At 27.7% G+C, this 24,826-nt stretch overlaps 1 protein-coding gene across 1 annotated transcript in view; it reads right to left on the minus strand.

Moving 5' to 3' along the window:
- The window catches only part of LOC129989047 (unconventional myosin-VIIa-like), a 282,890-nt gene that overhangs the window by 194,362 nt on the left and 63,702 nt on the right, over positions 1-24,826 (minus strand). Inside the window, exon 2 of the mRNA XM_056097359.1 lies at positions 3,617-3,634. The gene's annotated coding sequence lies outside the window, so the exon portion shown is untranslated. The remainder of the gene's footprint in view (positions 1-3,616; positions 3,635-24,826) is intronic.

A 24,826-nucleotide genomic window follows, 5' to 3' on the forward strand; every position in this document is an offset into this window, starting at 1 on the left:
CGCCAAATGATTTAGGCTTTAGTTCTTTTTTTCTCCCAACAGTAATGAGGCTAGGGTTAAGATTTTTCGGCGGATTATTTCAAACGATTCTGTTTATTTTCTTAACGTTTTATGCATTTAAAATTAAACATTGTTAACTAATCCATGCTTTAGATTCATTCTGAAGTACTTTTGAATTAAAATAACACAGAATAAAGGAAATTAAAAATGTCTAATCTGCATAGCGTTATCCCAACTGGCGTAGAAAAATTCACGCATTTGCGTTACCTAACTGGAGAAGAAAATTCACGCATGCGCATTGTTCTGATTGTTGTCATGACAACCACTATCAACGGATGATTTAAATAATTTTTAGGTTAGTTGCATGCTTTTGTAAGTAAATTGTATTTATGTTAGTTATATATTTTTTGTATATGCTTATAGTTTTAAGTACATCGTTTTTTAAGTAGTTTTTTTAAACCTGTTTTCAATGATTTAAATTATTTTTAGGTTAGTTGCATGCTTTTGTAAGTAAATTGTATTTATGTTATATATTTTTTGTATATGCTTATAGTTTTAAGTACATCGTTTTTTAAATAGTTTTTTTAAACCTGTTTTAGACCGATTATTTTAAACGATTCATTTTATTTTCTTAGTGTTTGATGCATTTAAAATGAAACATTGTTAATGAATCGATCTGTTCATGATGAATCTGAGAAAATTTTGTTGACAAATTCTTGAGATATTACATAAATTAAGAAAGATATTCTTTAGTGCCCATAAAGTTTAAACGCTCAGTGACTCTATTATCAGTAATCATATTATTAAAAAAAATGCTTTGTTTCAGTAAAAAATATTATTATATTAATTGTAGATTAATCATTTACACTTTAATTTAAAGCATAATTTCAACGAGGGGTAACAGAAAATTAGAGAGATACATATCACGCTATGACAGAAGGACTTTATAATATTATGAGTGATTTATATGATTATAAAAATGTGAAGTTTTAAAATATTTTGCTGAAGAATCTATTAAAGCTTGAATTGCGTAAAGTATTTAATGGTACGACCGGAGTCTAACCCCCTGCTTGGGGCAATTTTTAAAAATCGCCAACAACGGCCTTGCGAAATGTTCAAAAGCAAAGGAGCAGATGTTCAATTATAGTGCATAATAAAGATTGCCAGCTTTGGCGTGTTATCGCAACTTGGCTAAGAAGGGGGTTAAACTCCGTTTCAACCTATTTAATTATTAAAATTTAAACGACATTAAGGTTGGCGAACCGGCTGGTCGCCAAAGGCGGCTAGTTGGTAATAAGAAAAACTCTGACGCAGAAATCAATCGCAAAATCTTTAAATATATCTGCAGCAACAATAAGTAAAAGAATAAACAAGATTTACTTCTTAAAAAATTAAAAAGCACAAAGTTTATCATATGTTATCGAAGTATTAGGCTAAAAAGAGAATAGTTATAGAATGCTATATGCAAACTTTTTAACAGGAGATAAAAGGTACACATTGTCACCCTTGAAGGAACATAGAGTTGCTTAAATGAATGTAATAAAAATAGGTCTATTTGCTATCGAAAACGAAGAGAAAAAAAATGAACAAATCTGGTTAAATCAATGCAAAGAAAGGTTTTAGTAAAAGATTTATTACTGGCGCTGCATTCTCCTGCAGTAAAAAATTAAAAATGAGAAGAACGGGAAAATTTTAAAAAGGAATCCAACGATTATGAAATGAAAGTTTTACATCCGATATTTACAGAAGAAATTCCATTTCTTTACCCCAATGACTTTCAAAGATTGGATCTTCATTAAGGCAAACCTGCGAATCATACTTCGAAAAGCACCACTGCATTCCTTGTAAAAATAAAGACTGATACAAGTAATAGATATATACTTTTTCTAAATATTTTTGTAAAGTTCCCTGACGCTTCACATGTTTACTATTATGCCTGTTAAAAAGACCTCTTTCCGAGCATAAATTTAGCATAATTGACGGAGTCTGGAAAATAGAAGAGGAAAAAAAATCAATAACCCTGAAAATTTTTATGAAAAATCCTTTTATCTAGAAATTATGTTGCAAATTTATAGTCTAGAAAAAAAAAGTGCTACTAGATAAAGCATTTCTTTTAAAAATCTTTATATTTTCAAAGATAATTAAATGGCTCTGAAATCGTCCTAAAATGAATAAATACCCGCTGTAGTATTCATGTTGGGAAATTAGATAATTTTAAAAACATTGATTGCACTCTTCAGTGCTAAATGGGAGGAAAAGAAATAAGTGCTAGATTTTTATCTCTATTCGTACACTTTTCTACGTGAATCTCTAGATGCAACTCGATATTGTTACATTAAGTCGTAACATGAAAGAAAACGATCATTTTATAAAAAGACTGTATATTGGTCGTTGGAATGCTGACGATGCAAACTTTTTTAGGTGTTCTCTAAGATCTCCAGATTTTACGGTTTGCGATTTCTTCCTTTGAAGGTACATTGAAGCACTCTTTAAGTACCACAAACTATCAATTATGTTGAATGAGATCTAACTGCATTATCAAGATTATTATGAACATAGATAATGATATGCTCTACTGTCTTAAGGGAGAACTGGACTTCAATATAATTTCGTATCGGAAGAAAAGCATGCAGAACATTCATAACTATTTGAATAAAGAAATACAAATGCTGTAGTTTTTTCTAAGCATTGTTCATTTCACAACAGCAATTTTTGTTTAAATTTAGTGAATTTAAATCCGGTTATTATTTTATAATTAACCCTATATATTCAACGAACCATTATTTAAAAAATGACTGTTTCACTCAATATTTAATATTGAAATAAAACAAGAATTTTTCTAATAAAGTAAATAATAATACCCTCACTATTAGAGTATTCAGAAAATCTAACAATTATAAAACTTATTTTTCATCGGAAGATAGAATTTCGATTTCCCTCGTTGGTACAATATGCTGAATGGTTGTCATGGAATGTATATCAGACATTTCCAATTTTTTTAAATCCTAATATAAGTTTTAGTTGTTCAAAGTAAATAAGTGAAAAAGTTTTCATCTTTTCTATAAAATAATAGCAGAAATTGGAAATCTTTTCCCTCTAATTTACGATATCATTATAGTTTTGTTTCGAATAATTTGTAGCGAACGTCGTATTTTAAAATATCAGAAATTTTATAACTACTAACGGGACTTATACATCCCATTGCCCAATCAAAATAAGTTTAAATATTCTTAGTAAAACTAGTTTTGGGGGGGATTATTTGACCCTCATTTCCAAAACCCTGGCTTAAAAACCATTTGAAGGAAAAAAAAAATCGAACAAATTTGTCTTATCTGGAATCTATTTTCTTTACTTCCATAGGAAATAAAGAGGGGAAAAAATCGCTATCAATGGATTGCATATTCAGCAGTAGAGCAATTTTTTACTGAAATTATTTATTTATTTGTAATTTCGAGATATATTTTCGCTACTGGCAACTTTTAAGAAAAGTTTTGTATCAATATGTAAGTACAATTACTCACCACAATATACAGTTGCAGATAAACAAACGTTCTATTTCGTTTGAAATACATCATTAACCTTTCTTATTCCAAAAGAAAATATGGATGAAACATACCTCTGTAGCAGGAAGAACCTGAAAAATAAAATAAAAATTAAAACGGGATATATTAATTCATGTTATTATCATCATTATTATGTTGCAATTCACTGCATATTATTTTTTTTTATTTGAAGTCATACAAAAGGCATAAAAAATTCGATCGCTAAATTTTGATTTTATGTTTCAAACTTCTAAAAGCAGAGAAGTATTCGTGGAATTACGCTTGTTGTCAATAATTTAAAAAAATGGAGTTGACGGTATAAAATTTGTATGTAGCTTTTTCAGCAATTTTGAAAATTTCTTTCGAATCTTGAATTCAAATAATTTTTTGATTAAATTATAGATTTGGGAGAAATTTTTAATTTAATAAGTCAAAGCTTTGCTGGTTGACCTGTATATCTACAAGCATGTGAATTCGATAATCCAAAAACGTAGTTATTTACACGACTGAAATTTGCTATATGGTGTTGGCACTACTATTATTAATCTATATCAAATTTTGGACACAACTGTTGAAAAAAAAGTACGCAGGCACACACATATATATTACATTTCATCACTTTCTTTAATATCAAGATTATCACTTTTATCTATATTTTAATTATTACAAATGTTGAATATGTCGGTTTTATAATAGCTGATGTACTAAGAAAATGTGCATTCAATAAAGCCGTGGAAGATTAAATTACTCACGGCAAAATTATTTAATAATTTGTAATAATATTTATTTAATAATTAAAAAATAATTAATTAATATGTATAAGTTTATCACAGATCTTGTTGGTCAGAATTATAAAAATATAAACATCTTTTGAAGATATTTTTATTAGAATTACAATTATTACCCTCATAGAAGATCACAATTAGGAAAAACGTTTAAATAAAGTGACAGATCGCATGCGAATATCAAATTAGGTTAGGCTTTTTTTCTTTCTTTTTATGAAAAAAATATTATTAGAGTAATGAATTTATGTACATGCGACAGAATTCCTGAAATGCGAATCTACGCTAGGCTAACCTGAAATTTGGAATTTACTGATAATCCAATTATGTGAATTTAAATTTACTAAATTCCTTTTTAAATTTGCATTATTCTTTTCCAAATAGCTTGTTATCTTCAAAAAATAATTTGAGACGACAGAATTCCTGCTTCTTTTTCCTTCATATTTTTTTTTATATATAATCTATTAAATCAGTACTGAATAAAGGCATTGCCATAATGTGATTTTCTTATTGTCATGCACGACTTTAGATTGATGAAAAGCAACGCGGAAGTGACAGCTATAATTGCCCTTCCCTTACGATATAAATGGCAATGGTCGGTCATCGGAAATTACTCAGTTTTATTGAAATCAAAGAATGTGTTGGGAGAAAAGTGTTCGAAATTTGGCGCTGTTTTGAAAGAAATTGATCATTTGAGACCTAGAAATAAAATTGCAGTGCAACGAAGAATAGAGAATAAAGCTTTCATTTTCAAATCAAATTATAGAAAATGGGAAAAAATTAAATAATGCATAAGTCATAAGTATATAATCAAGCTTAATTTTTAAAAGGAGAAAAATGTTTGATCCGGAACGCCGGCCAGCATTTTCAAGCCAACAAAACAGTCTTGAACAAAAATGAAACGGAATTGTTCTTTTATTTTCTTGCAAAATTCTTTCAAATTCGAAAAAAATAATAAATTTCTTAAAAAATAATTATGAATAAAATTTTTAATTTTTGAGAATTTTTTTTTCTACACATTTGATATTTTCGAACAGGAATTCTAAGAATACAATATATCTTATGATTCATACATATTTTACTAAATTAGTTCGGATTATGAAACATTCTAAAAGTGAGCATGAATAGAAATGATTACTCCTAAATAAATTTAAAAGATGGCAAAAAAAAAAAAAAAAAAAAAAATGCATTTTTTTTTTTCCTAACATCGGACATGCATTTTTTTTTTTCCTAACAGACAAAAAGAAAATGATTTATTCATTTATAAAAACAACATATTCATATTTGAGCTTTTAAATCAATAATATTAAATAGCTTATAGTTTGATACAAATTTTAAAAAATAAAATTAGAATGCAGAAATTACTTACCTTTTTATTTATTAGAGAATCACAATTTTTTAATTTTGGAAGAGTTTATAAAAATTCAGAGTATGAATAATTCCACGGAATTTATCTTGCGAATTGCCAATTTCAGAATTAAAAAAAATGAAATCTAAATGCCAAAAGATTTTTTAATCTGCTGTATATTTTTATTAATTTCCGATAAAAAAATTAATTCTTTTCAATAGGAAATTAAATTCTGAATAATTGCGTAATTGAAAATGCTTTAAAAAGAAAGGAAAAACACTAACACTAATACGCGCTGTTATGTTATTAATATAAAAATTCCTTGAGAATGTTTATATTAATAACTAACATTTATTAATGACGTCATTTGTTGCATTTAAATGAAATTGAATTCTATTGGTGTTTCAGAGATTTATACAATGACTCGTGCTATTTTCTTTTAAAAATATTCATTAATTTTATTAAGTTTTCGATTCTCAAAGCAATTTTATTGAGCTTTTTCCAACCTTTTAACGAATTAAGTCTAGAAATTATTTTAAATTTTTGAGCATTTGTAATTTTATTACTATTTTATATAATGATACAGAAATAGAAAGAGGAAGTAACAAAGTAAACATAAACAGTGAGAAATTACTTCTCATCTATAATTATATTTTAATAATGAAATGTATTCTTTGTAGATAAAGAAACCCGATATTAAATCACAAAGCTTTCGTTAAAAATGTTCTGATTGCTTATTCTTGGAATTTTAAATTGCCCCATTAATAATTCTTTCAGTTTAATGACTTTTATTATTTTTTAGTAAATATGGATAATAATTTTCTTTTGGAAAAAATTCATTTACATGTAGAAGGACATTACCAGTTCGAAAGTTTCAGTTTGAGGTAATCAGTTTTTTAGATTAGATAAGATAGGTAGATAGATTTTTTAGACTAGATTGATTTTTATCTATAAATATAATTATATATAAGAAAAAATTTTCCTGTGCTCATCCATATTCAAAACATGCTCTCAAACTTTAGATCTATATTTGAAATGCATAATAATAAAAAAAAAGAATTTTAATTGATACTGTTCTTCAGTCAGATTAAATTATTTTCGAAGTCGTAAAAAAAAAAGCGCTAAATCGAAGTGAAATTCGTAGTTCTCAACACTTTTAGATTAACTGCATTTCAATTAATTTGAAATTGAACTAATCTGTAAGGAAGTATTATTTCCTTTCAGATAGATTCTTAATGAAGGTTTAATGATAGGTAGGTAGGTAGGTAAGGTAAGTTTAATGATACTCAAGTATCTGTTTTTTTATTGAAGCTTTCACGATAATGAATTAAATAATTTTATAAGTATTTATAGACAATTAATTGTTAGTTTTTCGAGCATTAAAAACCATGTTTTATTGCATGAGAAAGGCAATTTTGTCTTTAATGTAAATGAAAACATTATGAACTTTATATATATTTATTTATTTGACTTTGAGTGATCACCTGAAATGTTTAATTATATTTTATATGAGTTTTTTTTGAAAGATTATTACTTTATGGAAAATTATACCTTATTTGCATTTTTGTATAATCTGCTATTTTTCCAGAAACTATTAGGTTTAAAAATCGTTTGGCGCAAATGACATTATCATTTTAATAAAAAAATAAAATTGTAGGCGATAAAATAATTTTGTGATATAATATTTTATACAAAGCTATTTTTACATTAAAATATTACTTTTTCGAATTTTTTTGTCATTAGCGTTGATTTATATGCACAAATTTTTCCACCGAATGCTAATATTAAATGGATGCTTATTTTCACGTGTATACCGTTTACACTATTTAGGCGTCAATAATTGATTTCATATCCTATTTGCAGCTTTTATTATTTTAAACTTTGCTCAGAAATATAAAATATAAAGAAAGTTTTAGTAAAGGTTCAAAAGAAGTAATTAAACAATTAATTTTTTGTTAATCAAACATACGAAAGTATTTTCATGATCATTTTTCCTGATCATGATATATCAGCCAGTACCAAATTAATTTTAATTTTTAATATTGTATATTTATAAGGTTAAATTCTTCGATATATACTACATTGAAGCATTTTCACCATCCGATATTACTGTAAATCATGTTTTTTTTTTGCTTGTCACTTTCAACTGTGAATGGCTGGATTTTGATGATATTTCGTAAAAGTAAAATTCGAATTATTCTCAATAAGGATTCTTAGCGCTAAAAATTTGTTTTAGGAAATAAAATTTTGCCATATTTCAAAAGGAGTCTTACTTTACAAGTGAATCTCTGTAAAACAATTGCTTAATTTTTTTAAGTCTTCCACTAATTTCTCTTATTAATTGTCTCTTTCTTTTCCTTATCTAATTTCTGATTTCAGTTTTCTTTCCTTCAAAATTTTTTTCCATAAATTAACTTAAATATTCAATTTAAAAGAATATTATTATATGTAATGTTCCAAATAGAATTTTTTTGGAATCTCTTCGAATGTTTTCTTAATCGAAGGTAAACCTTTAAAATAATTATTTCCTTTAAATGATTTACACCATTTATGAAAATATTCTTTACTCTATCCATATCTTCAGAAAATATTCGATATTTTAGAATTATAGTCATGTTTTTGTTTTCAAATTTTATTGCCTTGGATAATTAAATTAAAGTTTTTAAATTAAAAAATATAAATAACTCCAATTTACATATACCATTATGTTCCAAAGGGATTATTTATTAATGAAATTATTTTAAATAAATTGTTTATCAATAACTATTTCTTGCACTTGGGATTTTACTATTAATATCGGTTATTGACATATAGGATAATATTTCTTGCTCGTAGTACTTAAAATATCATATACTCTTCTCAAATAAATGAATAATATTTTAAAGATGATATTTATGATAATGAATGATATTTTAAAGAAAAACTGCAAGTATTTTGCATTTTTCTGCTTATTTCCATACGAAATGATGATCTACTTAAACAAGTAATTCATTAAAAATACTTGGTATTGAAATGTTTTCAATTAATGAGAGAAAACTCCTTAAAGTTTCGAAAATAACACTTAATTTCTTATCTAAGAATTTCATTATTATATATTATTAATTATTATATATTATATTATTATTAAATATTATATTATATTAAATATTATATATATTATTATTATTATAAGAATTCTCTATTTCATTATCTAGGAATTTGATATAATAGAAATTTTTAAATACGTCAAAAGTATTATATACATATTTTTATTTCGCTTGTGGATTTTTATTGATACTATTGGCATCACCGACTTTAAAAACTGTCACCGTGGACACCATTTGATTACATATCATGCTGTGATGGAACGTTTATTTTATTTCTGCAAGAACACTGAATTATATAACCTGCGTCGCCTTTTTTGACATGCATTATGTGACAAAAATGGTGCAATTTTTATTAATCTATTGGAATTTTTTCTATGATTAATTTTCCTTCCAAAAAATCTTATTTTTTGATATTGATATTGCTAGGTTTCTCTGCAAGACAACATCATGTTCTTCTATGATTTCAAAATGCTTGAACCAATCAAATCGTCGTCTGAGTCAGAACTACGTTTCATACATTGAAGGCATCAGAATGCAATGCTTGTACTCTTTTTGATAATGACGAAGATAGATAAGATATGTGGTAACCAGAATTCAAATCCAGACAGTTTCTTTTGTTTAAAAATGTTTTATATTTTCATTGTTCTAATATTTATTGTTCCAACACATTTTCATTCATAAATTGTTGATGGGTTTTTTTATTTTAATATTTTGACTGTAGAGGTAACAATGAAATAACAGTAGTTGAAAATGTTTTTGCTACGCTGAAATTTAAAACAAAAATATATCGGATGATCCAATCATACAAAATTGATCTTCTTCAGAAATGATGGAATTCTTCTTATTCTTCATGAATTCTTTTTATAAAATATCTCATTTTCAAACTCATTGTGCTTCTTTTCACGGATTTCGTTAGGTATATTCTCCTACTGATGAGTAAAAGTAAATGCAATACGTTGTTAACGTTATTGTTCACTGTTATGAAACTAGAGACTTGTAGGCACAAAATTTTTCTCTGCTTAAAAAGGTAGAAGAATAACTTTTGAAAATAAACATATAACTATTTCTTTTCACTACGTGCCTTGTTTTTTTCATTTTTTCATATCATTGAATCGATAGTGGAACTAACCTATAAATATTAGCAATGAATTAAAATTTGATATTTTAACGAAACTGCATATCTGAAAGAAAAAGTGCCGCATGTTTTATGGAAATCAAATCGACTATTTCAGTCCAAGAGAAATTTAGTCATTTTTTTATGATTCTTTATATTACTTATTTGTTATATTAAAGCACTGAGGCTCGGAAGGCTAAAATTGCAGAGCAAATTTTGGAAAAGCTCTCTGAACTTGAATACAGCTTTAACTCCTTGCTTTTAATATAAATCTGATCACTGAGCTTACAATTCGCAAAAAGAAATATATGTTTAATAGTTTTTATTCAATATTTTTTTTAAATCCAAGAAAGACTTTTCGCACTCTATACATAAACTGCTCTCTTAAATTTTGAAACTTAAAAAGTTTTTTTTTAGCTTCCTTTAATTTCAGTTGTATTAAAATTGATGAAAAGTTAACTGTGATAAAAAGTTAATTACCATGAAAATATTTGAGACACAATTTTCAACAATTCTGAAGATTGAAGTATTCAGACAGTATATTTAAGCCTTTCTATTCCAAATAAGAGAAAATAAATTCCATTCAACTAATTTTGTCGTAACTTAACTAGTTAGCGTCACAAACATTTATTATTCAAAATATATAACAAATTGCAATAATTGGCAATAATTTATTCTATTAATTTTAATCACGTCATTTCTATTGGCATACGCGCGCTCTGGTCTCTTTGCATGTTGGAATACTCTTTTTTTTTCTTCAGAAACTGTAATAAATATTTAAGTGGGAATTTCTGTATGTTTGAAACCCGTAAATATTTTTTATCTTTTTTCTTAATTTTTGGGCTTATATGTTCTGATTTTTTATTTTTTATTAAACGTTGTGAAAAAGTGAAAAAAAAAAAAAAACTGATCCATGAATTTATACTAAAAATCACCTGGTTTAAAATCGAAGACTTCTCAAAGGAAAGGGTTCATTTCAAATTAAAACTTTAACTTACAAAATAAACTACACTCAATATAAGAACTTCTGTACGAATTATAAATGTTATTATTTTAATATGTTTCATGGAATATTTCAATGGAATACAAAGATAAAAAAACTTATTCTAAGACAGAGTACAACGTGAAACATGAAGAACTAGACTAAAGAAAAAGATAGACCTTTAACATTTAGACAATTTAACATTAGACAATTTAACATTAGACATTTAACATTAGACAATTTAACATTTGAAACGTGGATCCATAACAAAGATGTATGTAACTTATGTATATGAAATTCAGTTCACGGTTTTAAAGTATAGATTCATATAAAATTTTGAATCAATATGCCAAAGGATTGACAGTCTTGTATGTAAACACAATAACTCACAAATGCAATGACTTACATGAATGAAATTTGCTATACAATCTTCGATTACGATTGTAGTTCTGTGTCAATTTTTGGTTTCACTTGTTCTAATAAATAGTGTTTTTAAAAGTAGGTTTTTGGATACATCCCGGATTCGAGTCCCGGTTCGGGCATGGTTGTTGTTCTATCTCTGAGGCGTGTGACTGTGCCCCCCGCCTCCGTAAAAAGGGGTTGTGCAAGCGAATGTGACGCATGAAAGTAGCTAAGGCGTAAGCTTGGCCCTAGTTGGCGCTACAGAAAATACAAGAGACGCTCACTCGGCTTAAATCGCTGATAGATAACTGTCAGCGAGGTTGTAAAGTGCCATAAGTCACAAAAACATTAATTTTATAGCTTTTTAATCGATTAAGTTCATCTACAAACATGCATACATTAAGATAAACATAACTATCAAATAGTTTTGTTTTTTTCCAAATATAAAGAAGAGTAAAAGTGAAAATTTTTCTAAACCCAGTTGAATTTTTTGACGATTGCGATAGTTTATATTTGAATAATTCGTAATACTTTGTCTTTGCATACTATTTCGTTATTAAAAAATATTTTCATGAAAAAGCGTTATAAACTCAGGAACAATTTAAAAATTTCTTATGTAGCTTGATCTTTATAAAATTATTCTAATTTTTTAAAGCGAAAATGCCAAGATAAAAATCTTCTGCAAATCAAATGCCTTAAAAAAATTTCTAATTGGAAATCTGCGTTTAAAATTTACGACTTACTACACTCCTGTAAATCACATAGTAGAAGGACGGATGAAAAATATTAGATATAAGCGATGAAAAACACTTCTTTATTACCTGTTTCAGAAAAGTAATTTTTATGCACTTCAATTTAATGTCCGTGGCGCGAAGTTTACAAATGCCCACGTCACATTCATGGGAAGAATGCACTTTTTCATAATGGAACAGAACGTAAAAAAAAGAGCCGTCTTGTTTCCCTGATTTATACGTAACTTGCGTAATTTCACATTTCTTAACACGTCTGTATACCTTCAATCTGAACCGGTTTCCTTTTTTTCCCTTCTTTTTGAGAGTATTTGGAAAAAAATCGTCTCGAATCCGTGGGTGTCGTCCCCACATGTGTCACTGGAAAGATATAAAACTGTCGACACTGAAACAAGATCATCTGTCATGTGTAAGAGGAGATGGGAAAAAAAATAAATATATAAATAAGGCCTCAGGTGATTGCCATTCCTTTACTCAATATTTTCGAAGTAAAGTGTTTCAATTAAAGATTATCTTGCCGTTTTAACTTATATTTAATTCGGGAAAATGTAGTGTCAGATAATTAATCGATATTAAATAAATAAATATCTTTTTTACAAAAAAAAAAAAAAACTTTTTAAAAAGATACAAATTTCTAGTTCGAAACATCATGGGAAGATTTAAGTTTTATTTTTTATTCTATTTTCTAAAACTTATTTTTAATTATATAGCAACGATAATATGCATATATACAGAAAATTATACATAAGAATATGAGAATTGGGTAATAATGAAAACTATTGTAGTAAAAAACATTTAAAGTATTATTAAAATTGGTTCAAATTAGAGAAATTTGAGTGGAAATAAAATTAATATCAATAAAAAAAAATCATTTTTTGAATCTGAAATTGGGCCAAAAATGTTTATTGTTCTATAAAAAAAATTAATCTTTTAATTGATTTTTAACCAGAAAAATTTAATTAAAAATTTTTAAAAATATATTCTTGGTGGTCATTCGGAAAGAATAGATCTGGAACTATAATGCATCAATAATACATTACTCTTGATATGTATTAAATTTTTTAAAAATATATTTAAAAAATCAAACTAAGCAGAAATGAAACTAAAATAAGTTTTACTTAATCTGAATCCAAAATCCAAGCTTTAAAAAAAAAGATGAACTTCTTTTTTTTAAGACTATTTCAAGACTACCTTGTTTCATTTGTATCACCCGTTGAGGTGTCCGCAGCCAAAACTCATATCCAACAACCAGAATCGAAAGACAAATTAGAACATTCTGTGGTTTGTAAGTAATAAAGATATTAGCAAACGTCTTCAACTCTTCATCAACAATGATTCCATAAAAAAATTTCCACAAGATTTTTTGATAAATTGGATAAACGCAAGAATCTCGCAATTAAAGTAATTAAAATCTACGAAATACCAAGAACTTTGTAATAAACTCGTTTTTACTTTTTTTGTAGTATTTATTATTTTAATATTATTTTGTTATAAATGCTGAATTATGAGATAGCAATAAAGTGATTAGCTATAGTTGCTTAAGAAGAAATATTTCATTGTTTTTATCGAAGAATTTAAAAGAATTAGAAAATGATGTAGATGATCAGGAATCAATCTTTTCCTTTCAACTGAACGTGAGAAATTTTTAAAAAATCTTATTTGTCTGAAGTGTGAAAAAAATTCCTTCTGCTTCTTGCTTTTGAATAAATAATATCCCTGTTCATGGAATCAACTCGTGTTCACCTGACGATTTTCAAATATTCTGCGCTAATTTATTTTTGTAATCCCATATGCATTTCTCAGAGGGTGGAAAAAGGACGAAAACATAGCGAAATGTAGCATACATTAATACAAATAATAAAACATATGTGAAGTTATGCTAATCATGTGATAATGATTTGGGAATTAATTGATTTATCGTAAATAAATATTATTTTAAACAAACTTTTCAACGGAACAAGTAGCATAAGTATTTTTTAAATATATTGTTAATTTTTTAAATTGTTTTGGTTGTTTTTTTAATGTAATTTTAATATAATAGTAATTAAAAAGAAATTAATACTTAATCTAAAATTTAACTAAAAAATTTTTTCAATGGTAAATAAAAAAATATTTTTCTGCTTTACCTAAAATTTAGCTCACCTGATTTAAATGATATACAACTCCATGATATATGAGAAAATTTTGAAATTAACACTAAAGGAATATTAAAGATAAACTATATAATTTTTTGTCAAGGGTGTCAAAATACCGGCATTTAAATGCCAAAGCATTGAATCATAAAAGAAATTTGGGTAAAACTTCAAATACAAAAATCATAGATATAAAACGCAGTTTTGTTCCGTTGAAGAAATTTTTTAAAAAAATGTTAATATTTTATTTAAGATTTAATGCGGTTATTTAATAATGAATTAATATATTACAGGAGAAATGATAAGGAGTATAACATGTTTTCATTGCAGCAATTTTATATCTTTGCGTTTTAACTCTTATTTGAATTTTAGCATATCGTATTTATTCCCTACAATGACAAGAACATTTTTTTTTTGCTTTATAACTTTTATTTGAATTTTAGCATATTACGTTTGATCCCTACAATCACAAGAATATTTTTTGCTTTTTAACTCTTATTTGAATTTTAGCATATCATATTTGCTCCCTAGAAATGGCAAAAACATTTTTTCTTTAAAATTTTGCAGACAATATTCGTTGTACTCCAATAAATATCATATAATGCTTATAGATGTAAATAAAGTAATAGATGTAAATATAGATAGAAAGTAATAGATGTAAATATAGATAATAATAGATGTAAATATAGATGTTTATAAGTGTAATAAATGAAAGTTTGAAGTAGGGGATTAAAAATACAGTCATGTAACGAAAACTCGCAAAAATATATACAAAACAAAATGCAATAATTGTTCAGACATACGGGAAAATGAAGTAAAAATAGTTAAATAATGCGAAAAGTGATAAAACATGAATAATGTAAAATTTTCATAAATTAAATGCAACAAAATTAAAAATTTGTACAGTGAACAATGTAAAAGGAATGTTTCAAGATGTCACTACACAAATAGCGAATACTGAGAGGGAGAAAAAAAGTTAAGATAAAAAATATATATAAGCAAACCCTCACAGAATTTATAGTCTAAATACTACGAAAAAAATTACTGTCAAATATATACACAAATTGACTTAAAGCATGTTTGAACTGAAAAGAGCAGGCCATGTTTTATTGTTCTCTTGTAGATTACTCACGGGTTACTGTCTTTCAGGTGCGAATTTAGTACACGTTAATATCAAATGCTTGACTTGACCACTAGAGCATGAACACAGGTCAATAGGTGACAAATCGAAACATTTCGAACAAGCTTTAAGACTTCTATGCCCAGTAAAATAAATGGGTAATTTTAAACGTGGGTTCCAAATGGTTAGCTTTTAGACATCTAAAAATAGAGGGAGAGTGGGATTCCTTGTTGCATTGCGCATTATGGGATATTTGATATAAGTAATTGAACATTGAAAATAGATATTATTGAAAATTACCTGACCTACATTTTCAACTATTTCAGCTAACTTTATAACATATTGTAACAAGTAATAAAGCCAGAAAGAATAATTTTTTTAAAAAATTAGTGATTTAATTGAGTGTTGAATAATTTAATGATATCAGCTATACTTTTTTATTACTTTTTGTGACGAATTTTCCCAGTTTTTCTGAATTAAACAATAATTGGAAGACATTTATTTCATTTTATCAATTTGATAGAAATATTATGACAAGAAAAGAAAAATGCTTAGTGGTTTGCAAAATAACACATGAAGATAAGGGGGAAAGTGAGTGTCATTTATTATTTTAGGAATGCACCTAGGGAACAAGTGGTGTCAGCACTCCGCCCACATAACTTGCAATTTCTTATCTAATAATGAATTCTTCTATTAGTATAGTCAGTCTGACGAGATTGCAGTATTTCACTTTTTGCTTAGATCGAGCGAAATTCCCCTTTCTTTGAGAATTCTAAAAGCAACATTTTCTTTATTAGAGGCTTTTTTCTATACTTCGTTTTTATTTTGGAACTGTTATAAATGCGATAATGCCATTTTCATCATGTGCCTATCATGTGTGGGTAGAGGGTAGATGAGGGCTTCAAAATAAATGGGGAACAAATAATGAATAGTAACTCCTTCATCTTGCAGGGTTATTGTAAATTGATGATGAAGGCCTAAGTTTCGAAGTCCGAATATTATAAGTCTGGAACGTCATTCTATCGAAGATATCTTATGTATATAGGCCTAGTATACGTTAATTGTGCCCTCCATATTCAAGCCCTTTTTCATACGTGTAGTGTGAGAGTTTAACAAAGGGTAATTAGTAATTAAGAGACCTCTCTCAAAGCATTTCTCGCATTACTTTAAAATGAGAAATTAATCTAAGCATAGACTAATAACTCACCAGACGTGCCTGAGATTTTAAAACAAAATGACGATTAAAGTAGCCGGATTTTCTGAATCACATTCAAAGTCCCTCTAAAATTTACAACACAGAATTCGAGGCAATAGCTAAGAGAAAGTGGAAAGGGTTAAAGTAGCATTCAAAAAGTAAGTTTAAAAAATCTTAATTTATAAAATTGTTGATTATAAAAGCCTTTTTTATATACAAAAACGTGACATCGAAGGCAAAAAATAAAATAGATTTCTTTTATTTTTACTGTTTTTTTCGCTATAAAAAATCTTATTAAGTTTGATAATGTGCAGAAAAGTATTTTATTAATATGATTAAGTCATACTCATGAAATCTTTTCATGAGTATGACTTGATCATATTTATAAAATTCTATTCTACACATTATCAAAGTTAATAAAAAGATTTTTCCGAAAGAATTTTTTTTTTCAAAAATAAATATGGTTAATAGAATATTATCTATTTATGAATAGATAAGAAACAGGACAATATAAGACATTTAATTCAAATAAGGAATATTTTTCAATCATGTATTATTTTTTTACGACAGAAAAAGGGACAAAATTAAGAATCTATCAACTTATCCGTGTTTCTAATCATTTTAAATGTAAAGAAAACTTCACTTTATCGAGATTTAAAATTAATTTTTTAACTTATTTTTTTAAAGATATATTAATTAGTTCTTTCTTACTTCCTCGTACACGAAATATAGAGGAAGTTTTGTAATCGTCGAAACATTTGAACCTGGAGATTTTGACGAATCTCCAAATTTCAAATCTCAGTGCTTTCGAAAAATACATTTTGGCCATTATGCCTGTCTGTAAACAAGATCTAAAAAACGCTTTGAGTTAGGTGGCTGAAACTTGGTACATGGAATGACATATTTTTGTAATTTGCAGATTTTTATCAAATTTTGAACAAAATCCAATCGCAGGTTGTCGTCCGCTGTTGTCTGCTGTTTATACTCCGCTCTTGTTTTTGTGACTAACTCCAACAAGCAAACGGTTTGAATTTCACAGTAACAATAAAAATATTGTTTAAATATTTCACAAAAAAAAAAGTTTGAAAATTTGTCTAAATTCAGATTAAAACTATACCGTAAATAAACTGGTATCATTAAAGAGAGAATTCTTTAAATTTTTAAACGGTCTAAAATAAGTTTTCTTTCTATAATAAAAGCACCGAATCTGGCTTAGTTTCGAGTTAATAAAAATTTAAGTTTTCAAACATTTAAATTTCGAAAATCTTCGATTTTAGATGCACATTTCTGTCTTCTAAAACATACTTGAACTCAATTTGGTAGCTTTAAGGCAAAAGTATATGTCAATAATCACTCACACATGCTCCCGCATGAACACGGGATTCAAAGGTTTTTAACCTCCGGATATTGTTGAAAAAAAAAGTGGCGTTGTAGATATAATTACATAATAAATAAAGAAGATTCTTTTTATTAGAGCAGAGTTCAGTAAGAAAAATTTAGTTTTAACATAACCACAGTAACATGGACTATGTTACATGACGGATATATATCGGTGGATATATGGTTTCACTTAAAAATCATGTTGGTATGATATGGTTAGTCAGCTATCTAACTCTCCGACCCGCCACGAAGGCACACGAATTTAAACCAAAAAAAAACTGAATGACCGGATCGCCGCAAAAGCAACATTGGCGGAAACTGCGGTTGAGTCCTAAGGGCCGTCACCGGCCACGGTACAACCCTCCCCGAAGGAAGTCGTAGATGGGAGGAGTCAGATCCCCCACCTATTAGTGTACCCTCCAGGGTGGCGAGATCCACCCACCATGCCGGAAGCATCTCATCCTCATTTCGAGGTTTCCCCCGGGTGGTTGGTATTGTATGACTAAGTTTATGTCAATGGAAAGTTCTGACGATGCCAAATATCTTAAGGAAAAAAAAATATGTAATATATATGTATATACGATGAAAAACACAAGCACACACACATAGACAGAGAGAGAGAATAGCGGTTTCCAGCAGGAGCAAGTTTCTTTTTTTTTTCTATTATTATATTTCTAAAAAGAGATTGTCACATTATGTTGGAATAATTGCTCTTTTATCAAAATTATTTCACTACATCACTAAATAAAGTACTCCGCTTGCTTCACCGAGCATTAAACATTCTTCATTCCAAATTACAACATTCCGAGAAACACGCAATTCGACTTTCAAAAGGAAGACAACGGGACTGTTTATCAGTTACAGAAACAGTTATAGATAATTTCGAATTCCTCAGAGTATGTGAATTGTCTACAGAAGATCTGCTTAGCACTTTTTTTTATTAGTATTTTAAACTTTAATTTGATTCTTTTCACGCTTTGTCTTCGAACCGCAAACATCGTTAAAGTCAGATGACAAACAGCAAGTCAAGGGGGGAAAAATACTAAGAAAATAAAATAAATAAATACAATCAGAGCAAAAATGAGAAAAAAAAACAAAGCAAAAGAAAAACAACGCGAAGTAAAACAATAAAAAAGCGACAGTTGATCATTATCACAAAAAATAGGGGTAAGAGGAAGAGTAAGTAAAAGAAAATAAGATAAAAACAACAGTGGAAATCTGTGAGATTCCCATCGCGATAGAAATAAGAGGCGTGAGACATTTGAATCTTCCAGCAAGCGGACCAACAAAAACCTCGACTTATGGTTTTCGAGTGATTTACTTTCCTTGCTTTCGCTTTCTTCTAGCCGCAAGAAGATATCAATTTAGCATTTAATGCTCCTTGGCTCTTGCGCCATTAAACCCAAATAAACCAACCAAACCAACCCAGACTGCTAGAGGGAGGAGAAGTAGATACCGAGTTGTATGGATGCTTATCAAGATAATGGATACAGATTGTGAGATTAGGAGACTCCCACTACGAACTGCTAATAGTATCTTCTTTTTCCATCGTCCTGCGTAGGCAATGAAGGATCTTGATATCACAATGATGAATAGTATAAAAGTTTTTGTTTAAAAGCAGTCCAATTTCTTAATAAAAATTTTCATATCAAATGTATTAGTCTTATATTGTTGTCTATTGATTATTATAAAGAAGAATCTTCTTGTGTCATTCTGTCTCCAGTAGAATTATAATTATTTTTCAATGAGCCATTAGAAACACAGATGCTACTTTTTTTGGACAAGTGGCGTCCGAATGATGATTTAAATATACATTTCTACAACTTATGTGTGAAACGGGACCGTATGAAAACCGTGGAAATTCATCGGAATTGCATTTCATTTTCATTTTCTCGTGTGCGAAGTATAGAGAAAGTATTGAAAATTGTCGTCAAAAAGTACGAATACGAGATTTTGGCGAATCTTCGTTTCAGACTTTTCAGACTTTGAATTTATGAATTTATGAATTTAGAACAAGATTTGTAATTTTTTAAATAAAATTTTGAAGCACAAACATTCAGAGGAAGTCTGTCTAGCTGTTTAAGAATAAATAAACCTCATAACCATAAAATGTGAAGAACAAGATAAATAAAATTTTGTTATCAGGTTTAGGATCTAAAACATAAAGGATTGACCATCAATCGATCTATACTTTCGCATGTATATAAACTCAATGATTTAAATGAATGAAATTTAGTAAGCGATCTTGTGATTACAACTGTAGTTCCATATCAAATTTTGGTTTCCATCTCTTGTAAACGGCGTCAAAAAATACTTATTCATGTCAAAAAATATGTATTCCCAAGATAGATTCTATTAATATAATAGATTCAAGCTAAAAAAATCTATATGTCATAAAGATTATCCGCCAATTATAAGCAAGACTTTCCTGGTCTTAGCCAAAGTACACAGCTTTATGTGCTGGAAGGTGGGAGGGGGGGATAAGATTTTCTTGGAGAGTATGAGAAAATTTCTAGACCACTCTTTTGACAAAGCGAATACAAAGAGGGGTTCATGGAACTCATAACCCTTCCCAAACAATAGATTATATTTTGTAGTCTGGAAGAAGTGATTTTTTGATTATATATATTATAGAAATAAGTGATTGTTTTATTTTAAAAAAAAACTTTGTTCTGAACTAGTTAGGTAAAAGAATTAATTTTTTTTCCAGATTTATTTTTATTATGATTTTCTGAATTTATTTTTCTGATTCATCATATGCAGTCTTATATATCCAATTTTCTTAAAAATAAAATTAAAAAAATTCATTGATGAGTGGTCAATTTGCATTTGAGGACTCTGGCCTAAAGTCATTGCTAAGAACGCTAGGCATAATACATACTATACAGTGAATCAAGGTGCGTAGCTGTAAAAAGAATGCTGTATGTTATATGTTTTCAAAAAAGGTTGTAATATAATTTATGTGTTATACATAATATATGTAATAGTACAATATGGTTGAAGTTTGGAAATTTAATAGCGATGATTGACAATCAAGAAGCTTTAAATAACGAATTAATACTTCCTTTTATTTCCAACTAAATTCATTAATGTTTGAAAATATCATTTCTAATTTTACATTTAAAATAAAGTCACATGGCGTGTAACAACACAATTTAGTTCCAAACTCTGTATTCAAGGCCGACTGACTAATGAACCCCTCCAGAAAATGTAAGTACTCAAGACCATATTCTCGAGCATGACCCCCTCCCACTCTTTAAATTGTTAGTCTGTATCTACCCCTGCCTGCTGGTTAAGTCTGACTATAAAAGCCATTTTGAAGAAAAGTAAGTGTGAATTTGAAAAGTTTTGACTAATTTTAAGATATTAGTAAAGTATCAAATTAAAAAAATTCATCCCATAATGTCTTAAATTAAGGTTTAAGGCGAAGAGAAATTAAGGTTTAAGGCCTTTGTAATGGCTTTTGCTTATTGTATTTCCTGTCAACTATTTTTTGTCCTTAATAAAAGGGTGAAAAACAGTTGACAGCAAATGATGTTTGAATTGACTCTGGACATAATTAAAATAGTTCCTAGGCGGTATATGGATTAAATCTTTAATTTTTTTTGTTTTAATTTTCTGGTTTGTTATGTATAAAGTTTTTTTATGTATCAAAAGACACAGATAATTTATAACGGAATTTATTCATGCTCATATTGGACTTTGGCGACATCACTGCAAACAGCAGATTCTTGTTGGCTATTATAAAGTCGACGTGAAGTTCCGAGATTCGGTAGATTCTCCCTGAATGGTGCACGTTCTAAATGCAGCGGTCAAACCGCTTCTCGATGGCATGGTGGGGAAGATTAGTGAGATAGTGTCAGATGAGGTACTGTTTTCGTTGTTTGATCCCATTTCGAACTGACATGGTCTGTTCAAAATATGGTCAGTAACACTTTAAAAAAAGATGTCAATATAACTAAACTTACATAAATGCAAGTCAAATATGAGAAATAAAAGAATATTTTCTTCATTTCAGGGGAGAATAAAAGGATTGGCGATACAGTAAATTCGATATAAAGTGCAACTGCACATTAAATAGCATGCGTAATTTAAATTATCATGATAATTTGTCATATCAAATCATTGAAGTCCTTTATAGCAGAGAAGTTATCATTGGATCAAGGCACTGGATTTCTTTTTTGAAAGAAAATTGTTTATCAAATGATCGGATCCTTTAATAGCAAGAAGGAAACTTATCAATGAAAACGCAGAATTACTTTAAATTGCTGATAATCTTAAAATACGAATGATGCATTAATGATGGTATTTTAACAGGGCACAAAGTATCGTGAAATTATAATTTAATACTTGTTTTTGGAATTTCTATTAACACATTTTTATAATTTTTTTTTTTTTTTTTTTCCTCATGCTGTTCATCTGTTTGGTTCAAATTTTGAATTCGATTTTAAATTAGTCTCCTAAGGAGATAGAGATTTTCAATTTCAAACATAGTTCATGAAAGGCAAAGCAATATTAAATGGCTTTCAATGTCTTTCCGTTTGTTTGTCTGTTCGGTACAAATTTTGCTATCTGCCAGAAACTTTCATTTCCGATAGATGGCGCCCTGCCAAGTCGTTAGCTTATCCGTAGGTTAGTTTAAAAACAATTGCAAAATTTCACACACACAAAACCAGAAACCGATAATAATTATTTAAATAAAAAAAAAAGTTAATATAGCACGTTTTCAAAACAGACCAAAAAGTATTTACAATCACAGATTTTTCAAAATAATTTGTATGAAGCTTCGATCTGTACGGGATTATCAACCTATGAAGCTAGAAGAAAATATTTTAGATTTTTTTTATTTCATTTTAAGATATTAGTATACTAAAAAAATATTTAGATAATTATTATCATTTTTTAAGGATGAAAAAAAAATTAAATAAATAAATTTTACTGATAATTTTTTTCGAGATTTTTTCTGAATGCTATTTCAAATCAGTGAATTTTTCAAAGAATAAATAAATAGAATAGATTTCTTTTATTTAATTCAAATAAGATATTTCAAAACGGCAGTTATTTTATAAATTATATTTAGTATATACATTATTTTAAACTGATGATAAATATTTATTGTTGACAGTTTTTTTAAATTGATATTTGGAAATAAAAAAAATCGTGTTTAATGCCTCATCTCTGAGCGAAATGAATTTAAAAATTTTTAGAGTTGAAATGAGATAAACAAAATTGAAATTCTAGAAAAAAAAATTCATCAACCAGTGTATTTTCGAAGCTTCTTTGCGGCTAACCAGTTTGTAATTTCGTAAATTTCTTCTTCAAAACCAATTCTAATGTGTTTGCTGTAAATAAAATAAAAAGAAAGAAAAGGAAATCGCATATTCTTCAAAATCTGAACCAAGAATCCGGATTTTATAGGAACCAACGTTTTGTCGGTAATCATTTGTATAAGAGGGCGAGAATGTTTTAAGATAAAAAGCAAAAATTTTGAGCTCTCTCTTTTTATTTTTTAACCTCTTAGCATTTTCCTTGCATTACATGCGTATAAAAGATGTATTTTAAAGTGAATTCCAAATAAACAAGCGGAACAAATAAACAGTTGAAATTATCTGTTCCGAAACAAGATGTATCAACGAATAAAAAGAATGAAGTTGAATTCCGAGACAATTGCCGAGATAATAAACAAGTAATAACTGTTTTTGAGAGAGGAAAATATAATGTTTATAAATATATATCTCCATTTTCGACAGAAGCCAGAAGTCTGAAAAGAACTTTTTTTATTTATTTATTTTATTTTAATTTATTTATTTTTAGCGGTTGTCAGGTTTAAAAAATATTTTTGCTAAATAATTTTATTCTTGTCAGAAATTTTTAGTGTCTTGGCATTAATATTTCATTTTCTGAGAAATCTCCGAGATAATATGAAACAAATAAGCATAGTATTTTTTTTTTCAAAAAGAAAAAGATTTTTTTTTTTATTTCAGAAAATAATTTATATTTAAAAGTTCTTCATCTGCTTGATTCAGATTAAAGTATCGATTTAAAATTCCTCGCAATTTTGGATGATAAGAAAAGACCGAAGGGGCCTGCTAGTTTAGTTTGGTTTGTGTGAGTTTATAAGCACAAGAGCCACTTTTTACTATATTCTGCCATATATAATAAGATTTATATTGTTCTAAAAAAAATCACTCTGAAATTTATAAATAAAAGTTTATGAGACTTATTAAGTAATGCTAGATCAAATGAAATCTAATGTAAATTCTTTGTTAAAAGAATAAATTCTCTCTTTTTAAGGAAACATCACCTTCTTAAAAGAACATACATTAGAGATTGAAATGATGTAATGAGTTTTAAAAATAGAAAAAGTTTATTATGGGAACGTTACCATACGAAGATTTTAATTCCTACATGCGAGTTTCAAACTGGAAACCCAGTTTCTTTTAATATCCGCCATGTAAGTAGGTTAATTTTATGAAAGATGAAATTTCGCAGAAAAATAATTTTAACAGTTTGGCAGCACAAAAATCATATTTGTAATGCTATGTAAATATATAATTAAATGAAAAAAAAATTAAAAATTTTAATAAGGAATCTGAAAATGTTATTTCCATATCCATAAAAAGAAACGAAAAGTTAAATTACCATAGTAAAGTCGCATTTAAAAAAAAAAAAAATAGGGAAATCACCGATTTGATAAAAATTTGGGAAAAAAAAAAAAAAAGGTTCTGGTGAGAATATTTACTCGCTGTAACTCAACATGTCTGAAAGGACGATAAATTAACAAACAAACAAACAAAAAAGCATTTAATGAGAGCACAATGAAGTAACGTGATTTCTTCTAGAATAAGCCCTTTTGTAGAGATTTAAGAAGGCGGTATGTAATAATACGTTCAATGTAGAATATATGTAATAATACGTTCATTTCCCCATTGTTTCTAAGAAAGAAGGTATATGGTTTGAAGTAATGTGGGTCACAATTCCTTATTTCATTTTC

This window comes from Argiope bruennichi, chromosome 10 (genome assembly GCF_947563725.1).
Source record: "Argiope bruennichi chromosome 10, qqArgBrue1.1, whole genome shotgun sequence".
NCBI lineage: Eukaryota > Metazoa > Arthropoda > Arachnida > Araneae > Araneidae > Argiope > Argiope bruennichi.